The 26,038-nt window shown below is 42.3% G+C and overlaps 2 long non-coding RNA genes across 2 annotated transcripts in view; one reads left to right on the top strand and one right to left on the bottom strand.

The window, feature by feature from the left end:
• LOC115100106 overlaps positions 1–26,038 on the top strand; it is a 230,522-nt gene that overhangs the window by 133,119 nt on the left and 71,365 nt on the right. The gene's annotated exons all lie outside the window — the stretch shown is intronic.
• Positions 1,284–7,124, bottom strand: LOC115100107. The gene is made up of 3 exons (XR_003858964.1): positions 6,997–7,124; positions 3,725–3,908; positions 1,284–1,407 (listed from the first exon to the last, which is right to left on the bottom strand). It is a non-coding gene; the product is annotated as an uncharacterized LOC115100107 (long non-coding RNA).

Raw genomic sequence — 26,038 nt, 5'->3', positions numbered from 1 at the left:
GGTTTACAGTTAACAGGGGGTGTAAAAAGCCTTGAACATTAAACAAGTGGAGAGGAGCAAAAAAGTTACATTAAAACAAGGGTGCTAGAACAGGGGGAGGAAGAAGACAAAGCTAGAGTAACTTAACAGTAAGATGAGCAATTATTTACATAGTGCTGAGGGTCTCTCAATAGTTATTGTGGTGCTTCAGTTAGTTTCGGGAAAGGCTTGTTTAAACAGCCAAGTCTTAAGACTTTTTCTGAATGTTAGTAAGCATGGTTCCTGTCTGAGATCAGGGGGAATGGCATTCCATATAAAAGGTCCCGCTGTAGAGAAGGCCCAGTCTCTGAATGCTAGATGATGTGTAGATTTGGTTTGGGGGACATGCAGAGATCCTCTGTAGGCTTCTCTGATGGGTCTGGATGAGGTATGTAGTCTGAGTGGGATTTGAAGATTAAGAGGGGCTTGATTATGGATGGATTTATGGATGATGGTAATGGACCTCTGAAGAATTCTGAAATTTATTGGCAGCCAGTGTAAATTTTTAAGGATGGGAGAGATGTGGTCTCTTCTAGTGTTTGTCAGGATTCTGGCTGTCACGTTTTGGAGCATCTGAAGAGGTTTGATGGAGGAGGAAGGGAGACTTACCAAGACAGAGTTACAATAGTCTATCTTGGAGAAAATTACGGCTTGGAGGACAGTTCTGAATTCTTGAAAGTGAAGGAGTTGTTTAATTCTTTTTAGTACCTGCAGTTTGTAAAAGCAGTCCTTGGTTGTGTGGTTGATGAATGTTTTTAAGTTCAGGCGGTTGTCGATTAATACTCCTAGGTCTCTTGCTTGGGTGACGAATATATTAGATGGTGCACTTTGTGTGGTATTACTGTTTTCCGGGGAGATGAGGAGGAGTTCCGTCTTAGCTGAATTTAGTATTAGGTTTAAGCTAGCGAGGAGACGGCTAATCTCTCGGAGGCAATTTTCCCAATGCTCGAGAGTTTTAGTAATGGATTCTTTGATGGGGATCAAGATTTGCATGTCGTCAGCATATAGGAAGTGTTTTAGTTTAAGGTTGGTTAACAGCTGGCATAGTGGAAGAAGGTAAATGTTGAAAATAGTGGGGGATAGGGAGGAGCCTTGAGGAACTCCTAGTGACGAGTTGTAGTGGGGGGATTCTTTATTGTTGATTCTGACCTTGTAACCTCTGTTACTGAGGAATGTTTTGAACCATGTAAATGCAGTTCCATCACAGACAATATTTATGGTAAAAAAAAAATACATTTCTTGACTGAAAATTTATTTTTAAAAATCTGCCTTTTCTGTCTTTTAATAGCCTTATCTGTTTGTAGAACCCATGCAAGAGCTGCAGGATCCCTGCCTCAATTTCTTTGGAAAGTAAAGACCCTTGCTTCCTCTCCTCCAGTTAATGATCAGCTGAAAGAGTAAAACAGATGAAAAAACAAAGGATGTACCAAAGATAAAGCAGAATCTAAGAATTGCAAAGCAAGACATTTCCTTGTCTGAAAAGTCTACCCAGTGTATACATGCACCACTGGCACTGTACCTGTGGTAAAGGATACAAGACCTTAAGAAAGGCTGCTGCAAGTCATTTTTATAATAATGTAATGCTTTAAACAAAAAACAACAGAACCATAAGGAAAGAAAAGACAAATCAAGGTAGGAACAGTTAAACATAATGATACACAGTGTAGCAAGCATGCATGTATTGCTTTCCAGTAGAGGTTTCAGCTTTTCTTGCACAACACCTCTGCTTTCATTTTTTCATCCTGATGGAAGCCCTCCAACATTTCCTCCAGAATATTTACTTTAGGGGTGACATTGCTTATGGAGGCCCTTCTGGATCTCAGGTTTGATATGGCATCCTTGAAGGGCTTCAGGATTTGTACCAGCTGCCTCATGACTGTACATCATGATGCCCCAGGGGCCATTGTACATCTATCTCTAGTTCCTGGGACAGTTCATGAAGGGTTGGCTTCTGCTCCACTAATCCCTGAATCATCATATAGGTGGAATTACAGTGGGTGCCAATATTGTAAATGAGACATTTGTGAGACAACTCAAAATCATCTTGCTTTTCATGGAGAAGATGCCCACCTTCACCCATCTGACATAAGATTTGTCATACTGAGTATGACCAAAGGTCCATCAAGCTCAGTTTCCAACAGTGGCCATTCAGGTCTCAAGTATGTGACAGGATCCCAGCAGTCAATAGATTCCAAGTGGTTTATCCCATGGTTAAGCAGTTGATTTCCCCAAGTCGACCTTAATAATAGTTTATGGATTTTTCTTCTAGGAACTTGTCTAAACCTTTTTGAAATGCAACTACACTAACAACTTTTACCACATCCTCTGGCAATGGATTCCAGAGTTTAATTAAGTGTTGAGTAAAAAAAAATATTTTCTTCTATTTGTTTTAAATATATCACCTACTAACTTTATTATGTGTCCCCTAATCTTTGTACTTTTTGAAAGAGTAAACCATTGATTTATGTTTACCATTTCTCGCCACCTATTATTTTATAGTCCTCTATCATATCTCCCCTGTATGGATTGTGTGCTCTTGTGCTGTGTTGCGATTGGAGCTGGAGGCTAGTGAGCAAGCAAATTAGGCCCATGGCACCAGCTGGCAAACACTCATTGGTCTGGGACAGGCTGGATCTTTGCCTAAAACAGCCCCATTCCCAGCAGGCTGGGCCTTTGGGTTCCAGAGGCCAGCAAGACGTAAGTTTGATCCCAAGGGCGATTCTTTGTAAATATTACTAACCTTATCATTAGACTTGGGATAACTGCATGGAACAGCAGTTACTACCCTTCAGAAAAACATGGGGAGAGGGGTACCCTGTGTGAAGCAGCAAATACTATCATAAGAAGCTTGCAGGGCAGACTGGATGGGCCATCTGGTCCTTTTCTGCTGTCATCACTATGTTGCTGTGTTATGTGAGAAAGAGTCCAGAGATGGATGGGAGTCAGAGCAGGTAGCAGATGGAGCATAGTCAGGATTCGAGGCAAGGTCAGATGCAGATGGCAAGTAAGTGAGAAGTCAAAGTCGTAGCTGAGGTCAGAAATAACATTTCTGTTGAATGTTCTCATCTCTAAATACCTAAATCAAACACTGCATTGACTTTGTGTACTTGGGACATTTTCCAAGAAGTTGGCTCATTAACAATCTCTCAAATATCATCTAAAATTAAATCTTCATTGAGCCCATTAAATCCATGCCAAACCTATTTATTAAAAGCAGCTCGTGATCACATTTCACTATTTTTGTCCCATTTGGTGAATTTATCCCAGAGATCAGGTGTGCTTTACAATAATTTAAAATAAAAATCAATATTGCCTATTCCCAAAAATAATTTATTTGACCCAACTGACTTTACTAATTTTTGGCCAGTCACCTCACTTACCACAATAGCAAGCATCATAGAATGTGTAGTTTTATTCATTTGGCAGACTATATTAACAACAATTTTATCCTACACTCAAATCAACATGGCTTCAGGCCAAGGCCACATCACAATCTTTGGGCCTCATTTTCTAAAGCATTGCAGGCCTGCAATACTTTAGAAAACTGCGCTAATAGGGGGGCGGGGGTCGAAGCGGGCGGGGCGGTCCTGCACTAGCCGGCAGCGATCGTACCGCCGTGGTGCGATCGCTGCCGGTTTCACACCCAATAAGGCCAACATAGAAGGTGTAGCTATGGGCGCGAAGTAGGACGCGAAAAGGCCCTTACCTTTTTGCCGTCCATGGCGTCTTCGCAGATTCGGCCCTGGTGAGGCCCCAACTCCTCCTCTTCCAGGGCCGACTCCTCCCCGATTTAGGTAGCGTAGGCTTATGGCCGGGTGATGAACCAAAATCCCCAGTGTGCTTTGTTCCCCTTAGATGGTGGCTGTTAGTGCTTCCCATGAGGTGAGAAGCTGTAAGAATTAGTAGGAACAGGACTGGGTGTAAAATAATTTGCTGATTCATAAAGTTAAATAAAATCAATTTCTCAAAACAATTGATTATATATTTGACTACTGGTAAAGAATTTTCTCATTGGTAAGTAGTTATCCATTGTTACAGACATCTGGGAAAAGCGCATGGTGATATTGAATGTGCATACACTCCCAACAGCTGTTCCCTTGGCATCCTAATGATAGGGTCCCATCTGCATTGCAAAATTTCTACCTTTAGACATTTTCTTCCCCTTGGACACCCAGCCTGTTCTGGTCCCTTGAAGAACAGAGATCCAGATGGGGTATCCATTTCAGGTTCTTTCTTCCTTTGGTTCAGCTGTTCTTTTATCCTTAGCTGTTATTTCAGGGATTTCTCTTGTGGAGAAATCAAGGGATCAGTCTAGTTCTGCAGTCCCAGTGGGGAAGGGGAATCCAAAATCTTTCCTCTTTTTTTAACTCAAAGTCTAAAACAATTAAAATTTAACTGGATATATCTATCTAAACATGTATTCATGCTGTCACAGGTGCTTGCCACACTCAGGGTTTGAACGAGCTCATTGACCTTCAGCACCTGTCCTTTAAGTGCAACCAGCGAGGATGACTTTCCCCAGAGAATCATGGTGGATAAGTTCCTTCCAAAAATAGGACTCTTCTAGCCTTCAAAATCTCATGCAGCAAGCTTTCCAACCAATGGCTTAGAGTAGGCTCACAGGTCTTTGGGCCCCTGGTGAGAACCCATTTGCCCCTAAAGGAAATCATGCTCAACAATCTAATTCTCTGTAACGTAAAGTAATAAGAACCCTCTAGCAGGAAGTGCATGATGAGGTATCCTATCTGAAAGAAAACTCCTTAAGGTAAGACCAGGAGGCCCCACTAGAGTGTGAAAAGTATGCATCTTTATTCTCTGACTGATTCCTCAAACTGAACCCACACTATATTAAAATGGCTGGGCTAAATAGCAGTGAGTCATCCAATCCAGAGCCTTCTGGTAGGAGGAACTGAATGGTATGAATGGCTCCTATGTAGGAGGTGTTAAGGATAGGGATAGTGGTATCTAGTAGGGATGTGAATCGGATGCCCGATCGTTCCTGTTTTTGGGTTCGTCTGGCTGTGAGAAAATCTTATTTTCCCGCGATCGACATTTTTTTTTTTCGTGAAAAATTGATTTTCGGCTTAGTGTGCACTAACAAAAAATAGCAAAAAGTAACAAAAAATAACAAAAATAAATGGTTTTTTGTTAGTGCGCACTTATAGGAGTTAACGCGCACTAATCCGAAAAACAATTTTCACGAAAATTTGTGGGAAAAAGTGTTAATTTCTTATTTTAACTGATATATAACAAATTAAGAAATATTGTATGATATTTCAATTTGTTATAAAAACAATTCACATCCCTAGTATCTAGTGACTGGACAGGCTGTGTCTGCCACAAATGATTGATAAATTACTCCACAATAATTTTTTCTTTTGGTTATGTACAACCCTTCACATCTACAAACCCAGAAGTTGCTTCCACTTAGATATTCCCACCACTAAAATTGCTAGACTTGGCTTTACTAGAAAGCATGCTTTTCAATTGCCGGTCCTTTGAATGCATTGCCTGACGCACTCCACTTAACATCAACACCAGAGTTCAAGAAAAATGTAAAAACATACCTTTTTAAGAAACTTTTTGGCAACACAGATTAGCATACTTTTTCTTGTTATCAGCAGAAATGATTTGCTTTATATACTGAGGCATGCTCATGGAACCCACCCATAAATTTAAAATTATATGTTAACTGTTCTTTTGTATATGTTTTTAATGTTTAAAACTGTTTTATGCTGTAATATTATAAAACACACTGAGCTATTTAGTTTGAAGGGTTTAAAATATAAAAACTTCCAAAATCATAAATAAATAAATAAAGAGCCAGAGAATCAGGCCAAGGCAAAAAAGACATGGAGGGACAAGACAGGAGAGGACAGACAAGGCAAAACAAGACTCAGAGGACAGGGATGAGGGAGAGGGAGAGGACAAGACAACAGAGAACAGGCAAAGGAGGGGGGGCAGGTCAAGGCTGGACAGGGCAAGACAAGGCTGGGTGAGGCAAGATTGGATGGGCTGGATGAGAGTCACTCTACGCTAGGCAAGGGGACCCGTACTGAGGCCAGAAAGCAGGATCACTTAGCTTAAATAGGACACTTTCAGTGTCATCATCTGGGGGTACCAACATGGTTTCTTATCACAAGGCCTACAAATATGCTACACCCCGCATGCACGTCTAAGGATAAATATGCAGCAGTATACCATTGTGGCATCTTCTCTGCATTGGTGGTGTCCTGGTGAGTGTAGCCGGTCATTCCTTCAGCCATCTCTTCTCCAAGCTAAACACCTAACCTCTTTAGCCTTTCTTATAGGGGAATTGTTCCATCCCCTTTATCATTTCTGTCACCCTTCTCTATATCTTTTCTAATTCACGTATATCTTTATTGAGATGCGATGACCAGAATTGCACACAATACTCAAGGGGTGGTCTCACCATGGAGCGATACAGAGGCATTATGATATTCTCTGTTTTATTCTCCATTCCTTTCCTAATAATTCTTAGCATTCTATTTGCTCTCTTGGCTGCCGCCGCACACTGAGCAGAGGCTTTCAACATATTATCTGCGATGATGCCTAGATCCTTTTCTTGGGTGGTTACTCCCAAAGTGGAACTGTAAATAATATAAGGGAGCTCTGTAACCTGTCTGATATAGTGCACCTCCTTCCCCCTCCCCCACACCTATTGGGATGGGCAGTGCTACAGACAATTACTTCTATCACCTCCTATGCCTATGTAATCCGAATAACTCAGAAAGACCACGGGGTTTTACACACAGAATCAGACTTATTTGTCAGACTTTTCAGGTTTACCAGTTAGAATAAAATAATAGACAATACATATCTGTATAGTCCTTGCAACTTGGCATCAGTTCATATGAGTAAAGTTCTGCATCATTAGTAACATATCCAAGACCTTGACTTGCTTAGGGTATATTAATAAATGTAATTAGGTAGCTTGCTATAACTTTAGGAGATTACCTTCCATTTCACCCTGAAGCAGTCTTTGAAGAGGTAATTTCTGCCAAAGGGAGCAGGTGTTCTTGGCCCCAGGAACTTGCTTGGCAAAGGCTGTTCTGAGACCTGTAGAAGAAAAAGACAAGTTCAAGATGAACAGCCAGGTAACAGCAGGACCTCTTCCATGCGCAGCATCGAGCTCATCTACTTCACCACAGGGAGGGGTGGGGGGTGCGGGATTGAGCATCATCTTCAGGTGTTAATTAATGGTTCTTCTCTTGCCAACCTCCTGAGCCCTTTCCCTGACTTCTTTTAACAGAAAAAGTGTGAATATGTAAGAAGCTCATACATAGTCAAGCAGTGGGATAGATAGAGTCATTTATCTGCTTCAAACTACTGGCCCCCTCTTTCCCATCAGGGGAAGGGACACTGCTCCTGCTATGTGATAACTCCAGACAAGGATATGATCTCAGTCCTGCAACCTCTTGACTTACGAGCTCTCTTGTGGTGTCAGTGCTTTCCTGTGATCTGACCTGTCTGATAAACTGCCCTTTGGATAAGCTGTTTTTTTTGCCTCCGGGCAGATTTGAGATGTTTTCACTTCTTAGTTCATGTTTGTGGAAGAAGCTAAAGCCCTTAGTTAAAAAGGCAGCTCAGATAACCTGGGCATATAAGGTTATTTGGGTCAAATGTTCCTCATCTTGTTTTCCTGTTGAAACATACATGTCAGCATCCATTTGATGAAGTTGGATTCACTCTTGTAGGGTCAGTATTCATATTTGGTTGCTCACAGTAGTAAAAAATGTTGTTATCTCCTACTGAACCTTGTGTAGCTATAATTTGGGTTGCTCTTCCCTACATACATCACTGCCATGTAGATGATCAGTCTCCCAGTCTTCCAAGGTCCTCTGGCAATTTCTCAGAATCCTCTTGGAATGCAAAAGCTTTGAATAATTTTGTATCATCAGAAAATGTAATCACCTCACCTATCATTCCCATTTCTATTTTATTTATAAACATGTTAAAAAGCAGTGGTTCAGTGGCATTTCAAGATGGCTGCTCTCAGTGTTCTCTCCCAATAAGTCTCCTCTCATTTTAAAATATTTCCTCTTTAAGAAGATTTTCTTCAGATTAAATATGGGGAAGCAAAAAGGAAAGGTTTGCACCTACCCTATAGCTTCTTCCCTGGTGGTTACTGGCCCCATAGATAAGTTTGTGGTTCTCATTGAAGGAGGGATTGCTCAGCCTGTGAGTGCTGGCGATTTGGCCTTGGGTGGTACTGCATGTATAGGAGCAGTGTTACTCTCCCAGCCTCCATCTTCTCTTTGTCACTGGATAGCCATTCTCTCCTGGATCAGCCTCTGCCCAATTCCAGGGCAGAGGTTTATTCTGACGCTGCTATGGAGGTGTGACCAGCTGGTAGTATTTTTCCAACATTGGTGTGACGGGGTCTATGTCCCAAACCCGAGAGGGCAGTTAAAATCCCCAGAACCAAAGATCCAGGAGAGGGGGGGGGGGGGGGAGGAAAACACAGTAACACCAAGCTAGGGATGTCCCCTGGTTCCTTCCCCCCGATGTTACAAAGATAGAAGAACCACAGGTGTGGGAGGTTAAGGGTGGGACTCCCTCTGAGCCAATCAGTGGCAGAGGAGGAGGAGTTTACAGAATATAAAAAGGACTCCCTAGTAGAGCAGTCTCAGTCTCCTGCTGGGGACTGAGGAGGCAGGATTGGACTACCTGTTTGTTCTGGGAGACTTTGATGCTGGATATTCCTCAACCATGTGAAGAAGGATAGCAACAGCGATCAGAAAGAAGGTGAGCTTGGGGATATAAGGACTTCTGTTTGTTTGGATTTACTGCAAGGATACTTTACCAGAAGAACTGCCAGGTGGGTGGTTGTATCTAAAAGGGACAAGTAAAAGATCCCAAGAGATACGGTGGGAGGTGGCAGTTAGGCCCAGTGGGGCCAGACTATTGAACATTGGACTTGATGTTGTTTGGAGATTGAACTTTTGAAGCTAACCTTCAGAAATTGAGTTGCTGGCTCAGTGGGGAGGGCAGCTGCCTTTCATCCAGGTGGAGAGGGTTCAAACCCCACCTGAGGATTTGTAAAGATAAATAACCTTAAACTGCTATTTGAGTTTCAAGTGGCCAGGAATGCTTGTTCAGGGATTGGACCCTGGGACTGATGCAATTGACAGTGTATGGACTGGTGAAAGCATCACAATTGGCTGTGCTGTGAAGATGTCACAGCTAGAAGTTATGAGAGACAGAGGAGCAGTGAGTGAGGCTATGGCAGAAAGAAGTGTAGCCAACATTGACCAGGGTAAATTGTTGCTGCCTTCACAAATTCCCCCTAAATGTCTTGAGGACTTTACTTTGGTTTCAATCTGGGATGCTACTGTGTTAGATCCTACTTGGCAGCCTTCTTTGGATGTGTTAAAAGACACTGATTTGTTGGAGAGCTCTGATTCTATAGGGACTTCTGCATCTACTTGATTGGTTATATTTGTGGTGGACTCTGATCAGGACCTTGTGATGAAATTTTTCTTTCAGAATAGAATTAATCCTTTTCTGAATGTACGCGTCAACATCTTTCCCAATATAGCAAAATCAAACCAGCTTAGGAGGAAGAGATTTTTGTTAAGGCCAGCTGTTTTACAGCTTGGTGCATTATTCTGTCTAAATTCTCCTTGTAAATGTGTGCTTAAATTGCAAGGAGTGACATATGGGATTTGTTTGACCCTCAACAGCTAACCAACTTCATAGTTCAAAGGCAAACATCGATCCTTTTGCCAAATTCCTCTCCCCCTTTGCTGTCTCTTCCATAGGTTCTGCTAGTCTTTTTTAAATTGAGCCACACTAATTTTGGTTATTTCCGAAACAAATTTTACCCAGTATAATTTTGTATTCCCCTCCTATTTTGTGGTCTAAGATGTTAACATGTTTCCTTAAGCATTGGAAACGTGTAATTTCTGATTTATGTTTTCCTATATCTGTACAAGAATATTCTTGTGATTATTATAAAATGCAATAAAAATGTTTTAAAAAGCAGTAGTCCTAGTACAGATCCCTGGGGCACTTCACTATTCATCTTTCTCTTTGAAACAAATGACCATTTAAACCTACTCTCTGTTTTCTATCTTTTATCCAGTTTTTATCTTTTATCCATAGTTGAAAATTGTCTTCTATCCCAAGCTTTTTAATTTCCTCAAGAGTCTTTCATAAGGTACTTTGCCAAAAGCTTTCTGAAAATCCAGATACACTACATCAACTGGCTCACATTTATCCACACACTAATTCATACATTCATAAAAATATAGCAATGAGGCAAGGTTTCTTTTGGCTAAATCCATGTTGGATTTGTCTCATATGTCTATCTATATGTTCAGTTATGTGGTTCTTTATAATATTTTTAACTATTTTTCCCATCACTGATGTCAGGTACACAGTGTGTAGTTTCCTTAATCATCCCATAATCCTTTGAAAAAAAAACTAGTGCTACATTAGTTTCACTCTATCTTTCCACCATTAACTCTTGGCTATCTCATAATCGTTTAAAATTAAATCCATCAAAAACTGAATTAGTCCATTTAACATCCATTACAGATTCCTCTATAGGCCCACCATCTCATTTCACTTTCAATGGCTCAACCATCCCAATTAACTGCCATGCCATAAATCTAGGTGTAACCATAAATACAGACTTATCTATGAAACAACAAATCTCCTCCCTAACAAAGAAATCATTCTACAAATTACAGCTTCTGAAACGTCTTCGTCCTCTTCTTTTCTATCATGATTTCAGGACTGTTCTACAATCTCTTATATTTTCTGGTCTAGACTATTGTAACGCTCTTTATCTAGGTCTGACTCATCAATTCACCCCCTACAATTAGTTCAAAATAGTGCAGCTCGCTTATTATCCGGTACCTCCATTCGCAATCACATTACACCTATTTTACATTCCCTTCACTGGTTACCCATAAAATACAGGATAAAATACAAAGTAATCTCAATCATCCATAGTTTAATTTACAACTCTACATCCACTTGGCTTTGCACCTTACTCCGCATTTACAAACCCACCCGACACTTAAGATCACTTACTCAAAATCTCTTAGACATTCCATCACCACGACAGGCTAGATTAGATATCACCAGGAAAAGAGCTTTTTCAGTAGCAGGACCCTCTCTCTGGAACTCTTTACCCAACCCACTCCGTTTAATATCAAATCCCCATCATTTCAAAAAGGCTTTAAAAACATTCTTTTTTCAACAAGCATTTAACACTCCCACTAAGCATCTCCCCGATCAAAAATGAAACTCCATCCCCTAAATTTCTCTCATCAGATACATATTACCTTAACGTCTCTCCTCTATTATCCCATCCATGTTCTTTCTAGGACATTACAATTCGATAAGTTGCTAGCCCCCCCTCCTCCCCCCCTCCATCCCTTTTACCCTCCCTACTCTTTACCCATGGCATGTTACCATTATTATTATTTTGTTATTTAATAATTTGTTTTAGCTAACATTTATCTAGCTATTTAGTTAAATTTATGTATTTTAAGTTTATTTTAGTTATATTTTATTTTTACTTTATTTTAACATGTTGTAAACCGTTTTGATAAAATTTTATTTTAAAAAGCGGTATATAAATACTTTTAAATAAAATAAATAAATTAGTAGTTGTGATGGAGAAGGTACAGAGAAGAGTGACCAAAATGATAAAGCTCCCCTATGAGGAAAGACTGAAGTTAGGACTGTTCAGCTTGGAAAAGAGATGGCTGAAAGGGGGATATGATAGAGGTGTTTAAAATTATGAGAGGTCTAGAATGGGTAAATGTGGATCAATCTTTCGCATAATAGGACTAGGGGGCACTGTGGGAAATGGGATGCTGGGCTTGATGGATCAGTATGGTGTGTTCTTAATGCACAGAATGATACTCTAATATGTGCATGGGGTGAGTAGTACAGCTGTGCACTAATACTGGAGTAATAAAACTATTCCATAAAATAGTTGGCTATACTTGTGACTGGCACTGTCTACATTCTTTGTAGATGCAATGATTTTGGTACACAGACCCAGTAAGAACTTAAAAAGCCTTACTCTTCTTGAGTTCTGTGGCATGTCTAGCTAGCATAGCACTAGTGCTTCCTGGCTCTGCTGCTAGTTCCCTGCAATGAGTTTAAATTTACATCAGTGTAGCCAGCTGCCACAACCTTTCCCCTGAAGAGGAGAGGGGACTTAAACACAAGCTTTCGTTTTGGCCAATGGCAGTGACAGGTGTTTAAGTAAATTAAAAACCTGTGCAGAAAAACCACAGCCAAAAGGATTGGAATTGAATGATTCTGATGTTGAACAAGAGATTGAGTTATTGATTCATGTTGATTCAGAACATTGTGAAGTATGGAAGAACACAGAGCTCATCCAACAGCAAAAGCAGCACTGTCTCCTTCTTGAAAGAAAGATTCAAATGCAGCTTGAATAAAGCTGGACAAACTGTAAGAAGAATACACAGTGAAGTGATTCACAAATTTAGAAAAATGTTTCACTCTGATATGTTTCCTTACATTGTCAGTCTGGTTTCCTTGACAACAGAACCCGCTTATTATCTAATCTCACACATGAGTCATAGCCCTTAGAGCTGGTTGCTATGGAAACTCCTACACGAAGGCAGCCAATGGTTTTCTATGGGAAACATAAACAAATGATATACATTTCATTCATGAGAAGCACACATTTGTTTTCATGGGCCCACAAAAGAAATGAATGGAGCATATTCACTGCAGATTTAACATTCGTTTTAAACAAATGCACATCCCTAATCTTCAGAGGCTTTTCAGGGATGGGGGTGTGGTTGGTGGAGTCACTTAGGCAGATAGTTTGCTTTAAAAAGTAATACAAAAATCATGTTCACCTTTATGTGGGCAATTTTCATGCTGCTAATCAAAGCAAAACTCACATAACTTCACTTTGATTATTTCACAAAAGCCATGGATTAAAATCAGCCACCTGGATTTGCCAAAAAGGTATTTTGCCTCATAAATGAACAAAAAGTAAACTTCTGAAATTTTCTTCTACTTAAGCACCAACACCTATACAGATTTAATTACATTTGATTTGTTCCTCTACAAATTGACCCCATTTATCTGCACCAGCAGGACCATCTAGTAAATGAAGTTCATTATGGACAGATGTATTGTGTTGAGGGAAACAGATGGTTTAAAACAAAATTGGCATGTGACCATAACATGCTGCCAAAATATAATTCATAAAAGCAATATTAGATTTAAAAAAATACATCAGGGAAGGAATCTGCAATGGAGTAATGGTGCCTAGAAAGTAGTACTTATATTCTAAGCAGCATAGTTACACAAGTACAGATGCTTTAGCTGAATAGGTTAGTGAGGATAATTCCATTACAGTAATTCTCACTGACTGATATCATTTTCAGCTTTTTACAATCATGTGTCTTAACTTTAAAGGTGATCACAGCATCTGTCCAAGGAGTATGTTTATCCTTGTTGTAGCATTTAATACTCAATGGCACTAAGGGCTGAATTTTCAAAGCCATGTACATGCATAACTGTGTATTTCATTGCACATAAATTGCCCAGGGCACAGAAAAGTATGCGTGGAACCCAGTAGCACAGCATTTTAAAGGGAACTGAACAGTAGAATTCAGGAGAGGTGAAGCTGGGCAAAGTGCAACTTGCACGCGCCGAGCAGCGCATCCTTCCCCCGTTCCCTCCGAGGCCGCTCCAAAATCGGAGCGGCCTCGGAGGGAACTTTCCTTCTGCCCCGCCCCCCTCCCTTCCCCTATCTAACCCGTCCCTCAGCCCTATCTAAAACCCCCTCCTAACCTTTATTGTAGAAGTTATGCCTGCCTCTAGGCAGGCGTAACTTGCGTGCACCGGCTCTCCAGCCCCCGGCACAGGCTGCTGTGCCGGAGGACTCGGGACCGCCCCCATACCGCCTCTGAACCTCCGCCATACCCCCAGACCTGCCCCTTTCCCACTCCTTTTTGGAAGCCCTGGAACATACCCGCGTCCTGGGGCTTGCGCGCGCCACTGAGCTATGCAAGATAGGCTCGGCAAGCGCAGGGGCACTCAGGGAGCTTTTTGGGGGTTATGCGCGTAACCCTTTGAAAATCTGCCCCTAAGTGCACAAATCATCTTCTTATACAAGTTAATCATCCAAAAAGGAGGTCTACCTTTGGGCGAGGTAAGCTGTGTGTACTATGTAAATTAGCTGAGCATTTATGCCAACATCGTTTTGTATAGCAAAACTTGACAATGCCTCTGGCCTTATGCTAAGGGCACCCTTTGTAATATCTGTATCAGCAGGGCACGAGTGACCAGGGATTATTCCTGACCCATGAAGGAAGCTTCAAGAAATAAAAGATTTAAAGTGTCCAGGGGAAAGCTGGGGGAAGATTGAGGGAGGGGGAATGTTTAGCTGTAGACCTGACCTGGATTTTTTTTTTTTCATTTCAATTGTTGATTTTTTGTTTTAGGTAGACAAAAACAAATTAAATTTTTTAAAAGTCTATGCACACCATTATAAAACTGTGCATGTTACCTGTGAAATTCCTGCCATGTACGTGGGTAAAAGGGCACACGTAGGGCCTGTATGTGCATACTCTTACTCTCAGTGACATGAGGTGTCCCCGGGGTGGGGTAGTGGAGGGTTTCATAACAGCAGGCATACTTTTTCTCTGTAAGACTCCACATTCAAGTGAGAAAGTGTAAATGTATGTGAGCAGCTTTCCTGGTATCATTTTCAAAGTAAAAATTTTGTACTTTCACTTTGGAGCAAAGTCTGTGGGTAAAAATTACATGATGGATTTTCCACCATTATGGAAAGTCTTAAATTACATTGTACAACATAAACTGTCTTATTAATTTAAATATTATTTATATGTATTTATGAAAGCTAAAATAAGTGGTATAAGAAGGATAAGGGAAATCTAGTTGAGGAAAATAGATATCGAGCTAAACACCAAGAAAGGAAAAACTCATCAGTGATTTAATTACATATTGGAGGCTGAAAATCCTATTTTCACTGCTTGAACTTTTTGTGCTCAATATGCCCATGCAGACTCACCGAGCAGCTAATGTCCATTCAACCACAACCCAAGCTGATTAGCTTCCATGCCTTTGGTTGTTAATGTCTATCATGTCCAGCATTCTGCTGGAGACTCATTTCATAGTCTGATCTAAATTATCTTCAGAAAGATTTCTCCCTTTTATATATCTGACCTGCTTGTCTGTAAGTAAGATGGGGAACATGCCAGCAGCCTCTGGAAAGAATCGGGCTCTGCCTTATCTGAACATTTAAGAGCATTTCTTCGAGTGCTTTTGATACATTTCATTACGTAAATGTCATAAAAATGTTTCAATATGATTTTTAAAGCACTCAAAAGTTGTGAGATTTCTGGAAACAGGCAGGGAAACAGAGGAAGAGAAGAAAATCAAGGTACAAGAGACAATGGTTACTCTTAAGGAGCATGAACCTAAAATCACTGCCGGTGCCAGTTTACTAGACGCCCTAGGCAAACGTCAGCCATGATGCCCCCCTCCCAAGCTTCAGGAGCATTCCTTTTCCTATCTCTTCTCCACCCACACACACACACATCTCCCTGATGCTTCCTACACCTGATCCACTCTTCATGGTCTCTCTCGGGGAGGTAGCTTACAGTAGCACCACAATTTATTTCTGGGCTTATAGTAGAGATGAAACTGACAGCCGTGCTCCTGGGACCTCGGTTGTGGTGGTAGAGCTGGCAAGAATGCTTACTGCTGCTGTCTCCACATATCCCATGTCCTGAAGTGGGGGAAGAGAGAGAGAAAGATGAATCCTCCTTAGGCTGATGTGGGGAGGAGGAACAGAAATGTTCCTGGGGCGAGAAGTAAAAAGAGAGAAAGAGAACTGTTCCTGTATCGGGGGAGGGGGTAGAGAAGAAAAGAAACACTTATAGAAACATAGAAATCACAGCAGAAAAAGACCAATCGGCCCATCCATTCGGCCCAGCAAGCTCCCACACTTATTTTCCCATACTTATCTGTTTCACCGACCACCAAGCTCAGGGCCCTTGTTGGTAACTGTTTGAGTCAAACTTCCTGCCACCCCCTGCCATTGATGCAGAGAGTAATGTTGGTTGCATCAAAGGTGAGCATAAGGCTTATGGTTAAGGGTAGTAATGGCCACATCAAGCAACTTACCCCGATGCTTGTTTACCCAGAATGAACAGATCCATAGGGATGTGCAGCAGGGACGGATTCGTCCCATTTGGTATTTTTATTCGTGGGGAGCCAAATCCGTTGCATCCATTCTCGGGGGACCCCAATCCATTCTTTAGTTACATATGTATTCATTTCCAAAAAAACCCCCCCCATCCCAACCCTTTGAATTTAATTAACTACAACACACCACCGTCCTGACCCCCCCCCCCCCCCCCAAAGACTTACCAAAAGTCCCTGGTGATCCAGTGGGGGTCCTGGCGCGATCTCCTGCACTCAGGCTGTCGGCTGCCGGTATTCAAAATGATAGCCTTTGCCCTCACTGTCATAGGGACAGCAAATCAGATAGATCACCATAGTTATTCAACGGCAGGGGAGAAAGACTGATACTTCACGCATATCCAGCATAGCTCTCTGCTTCAACGTCAGGGAGAATGAAGAAAAGTGGATCTATATACAGACAACAACCAACAAGGACTGAATTACATAGTCTGGGTAAACAAATAAGCATGGGTGTAGTTTGCTTATTGTGGCGGTTACTACCCCTAACTAAGCTTGATATTTTACTTGGATGCAGTTCCAACACTACTCTCTACATTAATGGTGGGGCTGGAAGGGAAATAGAACCAAAAGGTTACTAAGAGCCAAGAGTAACATAAGTTTAAGAAAAAAAAGTGCAAAGCTTGCTGGGCAGACTGGATGGGCCGTTTGGTCTTCTTCTGCCGACATTTCTATGTTTCTATGTTTTTAGTGGAGTCACAAGAAGTATTGTATTTCAAATACAATGGAGAGGCACAACTGATAGTTTCAAAGATTTTGTACATTGGCTGAACTCATGTAATCATTTAAAATTTTCTGCGAAAATTCAAGTTACTTCAATTTCTTTTTTGGATATAAAAATTTCAATAATTGATGGCAGATTCACTGCCTCCTTTTTTTTTTTTCGCAAACCAGTGAGCTCTAATACCTATTTACACTTTGCTAGCACTCACCCCCGCAATTTCAAATTAAATCTTCCAGTCAGTTCATACGACTCAGACGTTTATGTACCAGCACGGAGGATTTTTAAATTCAATCAAAATCTCTTCAGAATCATTTTTTAGCTCAAGGTTATCCACGTTCTTGTGTCCGGAAAGCCTACTTACGTGCCAAATTTACCGCCGTGAGTGGCTTTTTTTTGCCACGTCCCTCTGAAGATGCTTCCCACCTGACATGTGTATTGCCTTATTCCTCTGAAGCCCTTCTTATCCGTTGATCAATTCTAAAGAACTGGCATGTGCTGCAGACAGATGTTTTTCAGGTACCACCTAGAATTACATTTTCACAAGCCACCAATCTAAGAAACATGTTGGTACATTCAGACAGTTTGATTTCTTTTTCAGATGAGACTATGACAGGATCACATAATCCATGTAACAATTGCACAGTCTGTATTTCCTCTATGACAGTACAACATGTGCTTATTTTGAATACTGAATTTAAAATTTTTTTTAAATACAATACTTCTTGTGACTCCACTATGGTGATCTATCTGATTTGCTGCCTTTGCAAACTTCTCTATATTGGGAAAACTAAACACCTTTTAAAAACCTGCATGATTGAGCATCGCTCCAACATCAAACATTCTCGGATCGATGAACCCATGGTTTCCCACTGTATACAATTTGGACATTCTTTTAATGATTTATCCTTCTACGCTATCGATCACATACCCTTACAATGGCATGGAGGTGATTGTGAACTGTTACTACTAAGATCTGAACAGACATGGATATACAAACTTAATACTGTTATTCCACATGGACTCAATACAGAATTAGACCTACATGTCTTTCGAGGTTAATGGGATTTCTGTTAGAACAATATAGAAACATAGAAATGACGGCAGAAGAAGACCAAATGGCCCATCCAGTCTGCCCAGCAAGCTATGCACTTTTTTTTTTAAATTTCTCTCATACTTCTGTTACTCTTGGCTCTTAGTAACCTTTTGGTTCTATTTCCCTTCCACCCGCACCATTAATGTAGAGAGCAGTGTTGGAACTGCATCCAAGTGAATATTTACCATAGTTAGGGGTAGTAACCACCGCAATAAGCAAGCTACACCCATGCCTTTGTTTACCCAGACTATGTAACTTAGTTCTTGTTGGTTATTGTCTGTATATAGACCCACCTTTCTACGTTCCCCCTGCCGTTGAAGCAGAGAGCTATGTTGGATTTGGTTGAAGTATCAGACTTCTCCCCTGCCGTTGAAGCAGAGAGCTATGCTGGATATGCATGAAGTATCAGACTTCCTCCCCTGCGATAGAAGCAGAAAGCTATTGAAGGAGATAAAGTCATTGAGGCTTTTGCGTTTTCCTCCCCTGCCATAGAAGCAGAGAGCTATATGAAGGAGATAACGTCATTGAGGCTTTTGCATTTTTCAGTGACATCAGATGACTTCAGAATATTTAATGAGACGTAATACGTTGGCTTCAGCTCTTCCGTTCCGATAACGAGACCGATGAGACGCCGTTTCCATGTTTCAATTGGTAACTTCCGTGCCTGAGATAAGTAACTTTTTATTTTAATTACTATGATTTTCAGGTTAAGACTCTCCTGATACTATTGTTCGTATTCCCCTGAAGAAGCATTTTGCGAAACACTGGCCGTGTTAGGCTTTTTTCATTAAAAAATCTGAGTCTATTTGCCAAGTTCTCTAAGGATCAGGGACATTTTATAAAAAAATATAAAAAGCAAAAAAATGTTTTTGAAATAAAATATATGAAGGTGAATGATTAAAAGACCGATTGGTGTCTGTGGAAGATATACAATGTCAGGCTTGCTGACACCTTCATACAGGTGGGTTTAAATTAAAAATATTACCTTGTGCCCTTCATTATCAAATTTGACCTTTTCTGGGTAACTAGTGTTGACTCTCCTCTATATTAATTTGTGGATAATTGAAATCTCCCATTATTACTGCACTAACAATTTGGCTAGCTTCCCTAATTTCTCTTAGAATTTCACTGTCTGTCTCATCTTTTTGGCCAGATTGACGGTAGTATACTACTATTACCATACTCTTCCCGAACATACAAGTGATTTCTACCCATAAAAATGTGATTGTGTATTTAGGGGTAGATTAAAAAAAAATGCATGCACCTCCATGTGCGCTTGCTACCCAGTGTGTGCACATGGACTCGCGATTTTATAACATGCAAGCACCAGCTGGCACATGTAGGGGGGGGGGGGGGGGGGGGTAGATTTGGCCAGTTTGCGTGCGGTGATGAGATCAGGCCTCCCACAGTTCCCTCCCAGTTGGCTCCAATTAAGGAGCAGACTGGGATGGAACTTTCCAACTCCCCCTACCTACCCTACATTTTGGGATCTGCCATGTACTTGTGACCTGGAATGACTGCTGTCAGAGTCAGGTCTTGATGGAGAAACCCATTAGGGCATTTCTACTGTCTGTGATCCTTCCATACTTCCACCGTAGCCACCAGCTTCTCCTTGGAGTATACTAGGTTACAATAAATATTTAAACTGGACAAGTCAAGTGTGTACCAAACCTTTCTTTCCTACCTTGTCGGTTTGGTTCACCACCTCTTTCTAGAATGCCCAAACTGACTGAGCCAAAAAGGATTTGTTTTTTTTTTTTTTTCAGGGGAACATGCCCATTCAGTTAGGTTATCTCAAACTAAACCAAAAATGCAATCATTTGGCATTTTTTTTCCATTTGGACAGAAAAGAATGCACATCTCAACTAGTTATTACTCTGTGAACAGCCTGCTAGACAGACCCAGCTTAAAAGGTGAAGTTTCAAAGAGTTGTACATGTCCAGATTAGCAGATTCACACGCAAATAGCACATATTCACTAAAGGCTATTTTAGAAACCTCAAACCTACACATGCAAAGTAAAAGTGCTTGTATAGAAAAAGGACGAGGCAAGGGCATTCATGGGCAGGGCCAACATCTAGGCATGTAGGCTGAGATGTCCTAACCTGCCAAACTGATGACCATATGTATGTTACCTGCCTATATTCACACCTGCTAATTATCTGGTGCAAGGGAGAACATCCTTTATAGCCAAACACTGGCTGGGAGAGGGGTCTGTATAAACTGAGGGGAGTTCAGGTTGAAGAACCCATGGGGTATTGATGATCGAGAGATAGACTGGGCAAACTGGTGGACTAATTGGGAAAACTGGTAATTTCTTTCACACCCGCATGTTACAAAATTGGGTGACTTACATGTGTAAAAGCCAAAATGTGCCAAGGAAAATATGTCAGTTAAATCTCCACGTGCAAATCATTAAAATTGGGAGCACAAATACTCGCATATAGGAGATTTGACCACTTCTACAGATAAATTTGACTTGTCCAGGCAAGTGCTGGCTTTGATACTTAGCCAGATATGTCTAGAAAACCACTACTTATTAGGGGTAGGAAGTCATTTGCAATGAAATAGGAAATACAGATGATATTTCCTATATGGTTGCATTTTGGGAAACCCAAAAACTGATAGGAAAACACAAAATGTTGTGTTGCTTTTCCTATCATTTTGGGGGGTTTATAAAGAAATGTAAGGGGGAAAAACAAAATCCTAAGCCTGCCTCAACCCTTCCCATTTATACAAATTCAGAGCCCCCACCCCAGTGGACCCCCTCTTGACCCCCCACCATTAATCACCACAAACACCCGGTGGCCTAATGGGGAGCCAGGGAGCAATTTTCCCGCTCCCTGGCCATCAGATGCCCTAATTGAAATTGGTGCCTGCTGCTCTTTTCTTTAACGTGTGACATGGGCTACTGGTGCCACTGTCATATGTTAAGGCTCCCCCCACCCATCCTATGAGTGGACGCCCCACCTATCCCTAGCCCACCCTTCAGGAGTCAGTGGGGGGCCTGGGAGCAACCTCCCACTCCCAGACGGTGTCTGCCATTAGCCAAAATGGTACCAGCCATCCTTTGGCCCTACCATGTCATAGGGTCTGCCAATGGTACCAATAGCCCCTGTCACATGGTAGGGGCAAAGGCAGATGGTGCCACTTTGCTGGCCCGAGAGAAGGAGGTTGCTCCAGAATCCCCTGCTGGACCACTAAGAATGTTTGGTGAGTCCTGGGATGTTGGGAGGGCGTTTGGGGGTAGTAATGGGATAATTTTCATAGTAAGCTTATACTCATAAAATATTGATTTTAATAATTTGGAAGGGTTGGGGGTGTTTGGTTTTTTTTAACAAAGTGAAATGAACGAAAAAAAAAAAAGATCCAGGGGTAAACCAGAAATTGCCCCCCCCCCCCCCCCAGAACGAAAATGTGACATGTTTTAAGACTTCAACCTCTACTAGTTATACCTCTCCCTATACACCTTAGCTACACTAATATCCTTCCAGTCATCCTTGTCACGCTGTTTCATTGGAAATAATCATCCTGAGGTGTCATTCTGTGGACATCAGCACCTGGTTCCTAAAATGTGTAGCCCTCCCTCAGAATCCTGCACCCAAAGAGAAAGCCACGGGAGGAAACCCGAGGTGCCAAGTTGGTGCAGTCCATTCTCTGCCACTCACTGATTGCCGGGCTGCAGGAAAAACTCTGCTGTAACTTTGATCTCTTCCAGCCCTTATTTTGAAAAAGCATTTTTAGTGCTAACGCTTATCTTATGTTTAAACTTCACATTTGAGCAAGAGATTATGACAAATGATTCAGCATAAATTTAAGCTCAGGACTGTGCCTTCAAATATGGGATACACGTAGGAATCTTTGCTTTCAGTTTTTATTTTATTCTCCCGGAGAATCTATAAGTGTTTACTATAACCAACAAAACAGGAGAAAATCATTGGGGGAGAAAGGGGCAATTTTTTCCCACTCTGTGTCTGTCATTTAGTTGGGTTAGGATAAACGCCAATAAATTTCCAGGGAAAATAAAATAAAAACTGATACTGAAGGTCCCTCGGTGTCTGCCAGACTGCAAGAGCCAAGCACATCTAACAGGATGATCTTTTAATCTATTTTGTATGACCTGCTGAAATGAGATTAAAGTAGAGTGCAGATATGCATATCACATGGTAATGTAACCTTCTTTCCATTATATGCTAAGAATGGATAGCCTGGGCTAAGAAAAGCTTAAATATACTATTTGTTTTCGAAAGGTCAGGGGACTCGGTTTGTTGGTGGACTGAAACAGATTTCCTCTGTCAGTTTACCAGAACAGTTTTAGCATTGCACAGGTCAATAGTGCCGAAATGTCATTTCTGTATGAAAGCTGCGTGAAGGCCGATATTGTGTAGCATGAATTGTTGCTTGATTCTGCAATGCTGTCCATTAAAAACTATCAGAGAGCAACAACCCCCGTGGACAATCCAGTGGATGCCACTGGCAATGTTGCTAACTGAAGGTACTCCTTCAGTCACGCGATTCAAATCACATGGGCTCACTGGCATAATAAAGCTTACGCTTGCTGCAACTGTTTTGCAAATCCACGGAAAAATCAATTTTCAAATGGCATTATCCTATCAGCTACCTGGACTGGTTTGGGGTTGGAGGGGATTTGCATTTACACACATACTTTTCAATTTTTAAGGCATGCATTTTTCAAGGAAAATATCTATGCAGAAATTATCAGGTGGAATTGTGTGTGGGTAGTTTTAATGGGATCATTTTCATAGGGAGCTTATACTCATAAGATCCTTTGGAAATTAGTGTAACCGGTGCACATATTTGCCATCATACTTACATGGATTATTATACAATTAATCCCTACATATTTATTTTAAATTGAATAAATGTATTTTTTATTATAAGATTCTTTACAGGCTATGAAGAAGGGAGCTAATGTCTGAAATGATCACATGCAATATTTTTAGATAATTTTCATATTTTTCCAATAAAAGCCATCACAACCTGCAGAGAACCCAACTCTCTTGTGCGCCCCATCCACGTCCAGCCCATGCACGGGCCTGCTCACTTCGCTAGCCCCTCTGCAGGTCACAGGCCGGCCTCCCCAGTGGCAGCAGCGAGTTTCTCTAGGCCTCGGCGTCCCACGGCGGTGGTCGCCGGGCCTTCCACTGCACACCCGTGGCTTTAACACGTTCCTACACACGCTCGCGCGGACCACCCGGTCTCTTGTAGGACCAGGGGCGGATCCTAGCTCCGCAGCACACTCTGATGGAACGATATAAGGAAGTTCCTGCCTGCATTTCCTTGCCTTGGCAATCGGGTCAGCACTGTATTGTGTTCTAAGTTTGCCTCCGCATTTACAGTCTTATTCCAGTCTTGTTCCAGCGTCCTACTGTTCCAGCCTTGTCCAGCATCCTTCTTTTCCTGCGTCTGTCTGTCCGTCTTCCCAGGTAGTACCCTTGGACTGTCTCTCTGGTACTGATCTCGGCATGTTCCTTGACCATCCTGTCCGCTGCTTGCATTGTGACCTTGTCTGACCTCCGGAACCTGACCTCTGCCTTGTTGACTACTCCTTGGACTGACCCTCAGATTCTGACCTCTGCTGCCATTGACCACGAGTCCTGATTCTGGCTCTGTCCCTTGCCTTGTCATCGCCTACGCTGTTCGGGCCTTCCTTGCTCCTCCAGGCCAAGAGCATGAAGTCTGACCGTGCTCCCTTGCTGTTCATGGGCACGCCTCTCTACTACCTCTCCAGGAGACCCTGTGAGGCCCACCTAAGTCCAAGTGGCCCGGGTCCCTATGGGCTCCACCCGGGGGGACCTCGGGCTTCCAATGGTGAAGCTCATCCTAGCCTCTGTCTCTTCCTATGCTCTGCCCCCTGGGGGAAGGTGCTTCCTGGTCCCTACCAGGGAGTAGTTCTCCACTATTCCAGGAGAAGGGTCAACCTCCAAGTGCAAAAAACTCTCAATAGGACCAATACGAGCTGAGCTGAGGCTCCAAGGAGGAAGACTAAGAACCAATGTCAGGAAGAATTTCTTCACGGAGAGAGTGGTGGATGCCTGGAATGCCCTTCCGGAGGAAGTGGTGAAGTCCAAAACTGTGAAGCACTTCAAAGGGGCATGGGATAAATATTGTGGATCCATCAGGTCCAGAGGACGCATATAAAGAGCAGGTAGTAAAATACTGCACGGAGCGGCAGTAGCCACAGAGGCATTCACGGAGCGGGATGCCAGTGGCCGGTGGTAGGTGTCCACCTTCACAGAGTAGAAGGATGAAGGGCATCCATCTCCCAATTAAAAAAAGAAAAGAAAAAAAGAAAAAAAAACAGGGATGGGTTCATGGGCTTATAGGTATTACCAATTATTAGGCTTTTCAATATTTGATGATAGTTAATGTGACTTTCAAGGCATTCTTCACTTTCGGTGCATGTCCGGCATGACTCCTTGCTTCAATGACAGGGGAAAAGAAAAACTGATACTTCACACATTTCCAGCATTGCCCTCTGCTTCATGGCAGAGAGCTATGCTGCCGCTTACCCAACTAATCAAACTTAATATTTCACTTGGAAGCAGCTCCAGCACTGCTCTCTACATTAATGGTGGGGGTGAAAAGGGAATTAGAACATAAGGTTACTAAGAGCCAAGAGAAACAGTTAAGTATGAGAACAAATGTGTGAAGCTTGCTGGGCAGACTGGATGGACCGGTTGGTCTTCTTCTGCCGTCATTTCTATGTTTCTATGTTAATACAGTTATTAGAGCTCTACTTATATTTTTTGTAGTGACTCTTATGTTTCAAAATATGGGGCGGATTTTAAGAGCCCTGCTCGTCTAAATCCGCCCAAATCCGGGAGGATTTAGGCGAGCAGGTCCCTGCGCGCCGGTGAGCCTATTTTACATAGGCCTACTGGCGCGCGCAGAGCCCCGGGACTCGCGTAAGTCCCGGGGTTCTCCGAGGGAGGCGTGTCGGGGGGGCGGGCCCGGTCGTCGTGGCGTTTAGGGGCGTGTCGGCAGCGTTTTGGGGGCGGGTACGGGGGCATGGTTACGGCCCGGGGTGGTCCGGGGGCGTGGCCATGCCCTTCGTACCCGCCCCCAGGTCGCGTCCCGGCGCACGGGGATTTACGCCTCCCTCTGGGAGGCGTAAATCCCCCGACAAAGGTAAGGATGGGGTTTAGACAGGGCCGGGCGGGTGGGTTAGGTAGGGGAAGGTGAGGGGAAGGCAAAAGAAAGTTCCCTCCGAGGCCGCTCCGATTTCGGAGCGGCCTCGGAGGGAACAGAGGTAGCTGCGCGGCTCGGCGCGCGCCGGCTATACAGAATCCATAGCCTTGCGCGCGCCGATCCCGGATTTTAGCGGATACGCGCGGCTCCGCGCGTATCTACTAAAATCCAGCGTACTTTTGCTTGCGCTGATGCGCCAGCAAAAGTAGGCCAAATCGCGCGGTTTGAAAATCTACCCCTATGTGTTAGACACAAATATTTAAGTGTAAGAATGTGCTGCCTCCCAAAGAGTTTTTAAATCAGATAATCAGTTGCAATTCTTAAATAAGCTGCTGTAAGCACAGAATGGAAGAAAAATTTTTGAAATGAGTCTAATATTCTAAATGCATAGTAAAATATCATTTAACTATAAAATACATAGTTCCATGCCTTTAACCAAATATTCCCAGCTTTGCGTCTTGTGAACTATCATCAGGCCTGCTTTATAGGACAGTATCAGTATTTGTGACATATATTTCCATTCAGTTGATTACTCAACCAGATTTGTTTGCTTTTTGTGATTCACTATAAACTGGGACCGCTGTATGTGCATACACCAAACTTGTAACTACAAAAGAGGCCTATTGGGGATTTGGCTTCAGAGAGCACCACAGTCCCAATAAATGTGAGTCTGGAAAACTGCCCACTGACACCCAGTGTACTGCCTTCTTGGCTTAAAAGAGCACAGAG

This window comes from Rhinatrema bivittatum, chromosome 10 (genome assembly GCF_901001135.1).
Source record: "Rhinatrema bivittatum chromosome 10, aRhiBiv1.1, whole genome shotgun sequence".
Lineage (NCBI taxonomy): Eukaryota > Metazoa > Chordata > Amphibia > Gymnophiona > Rhinatrematidae > Rhinatrema > Rhinatrema bivittatum.
The sequence above is the reverse complement of the archived record's forward strand: the minus strand, read 5'-3'. Positions and strand labels throughout refer to the sequence as shown.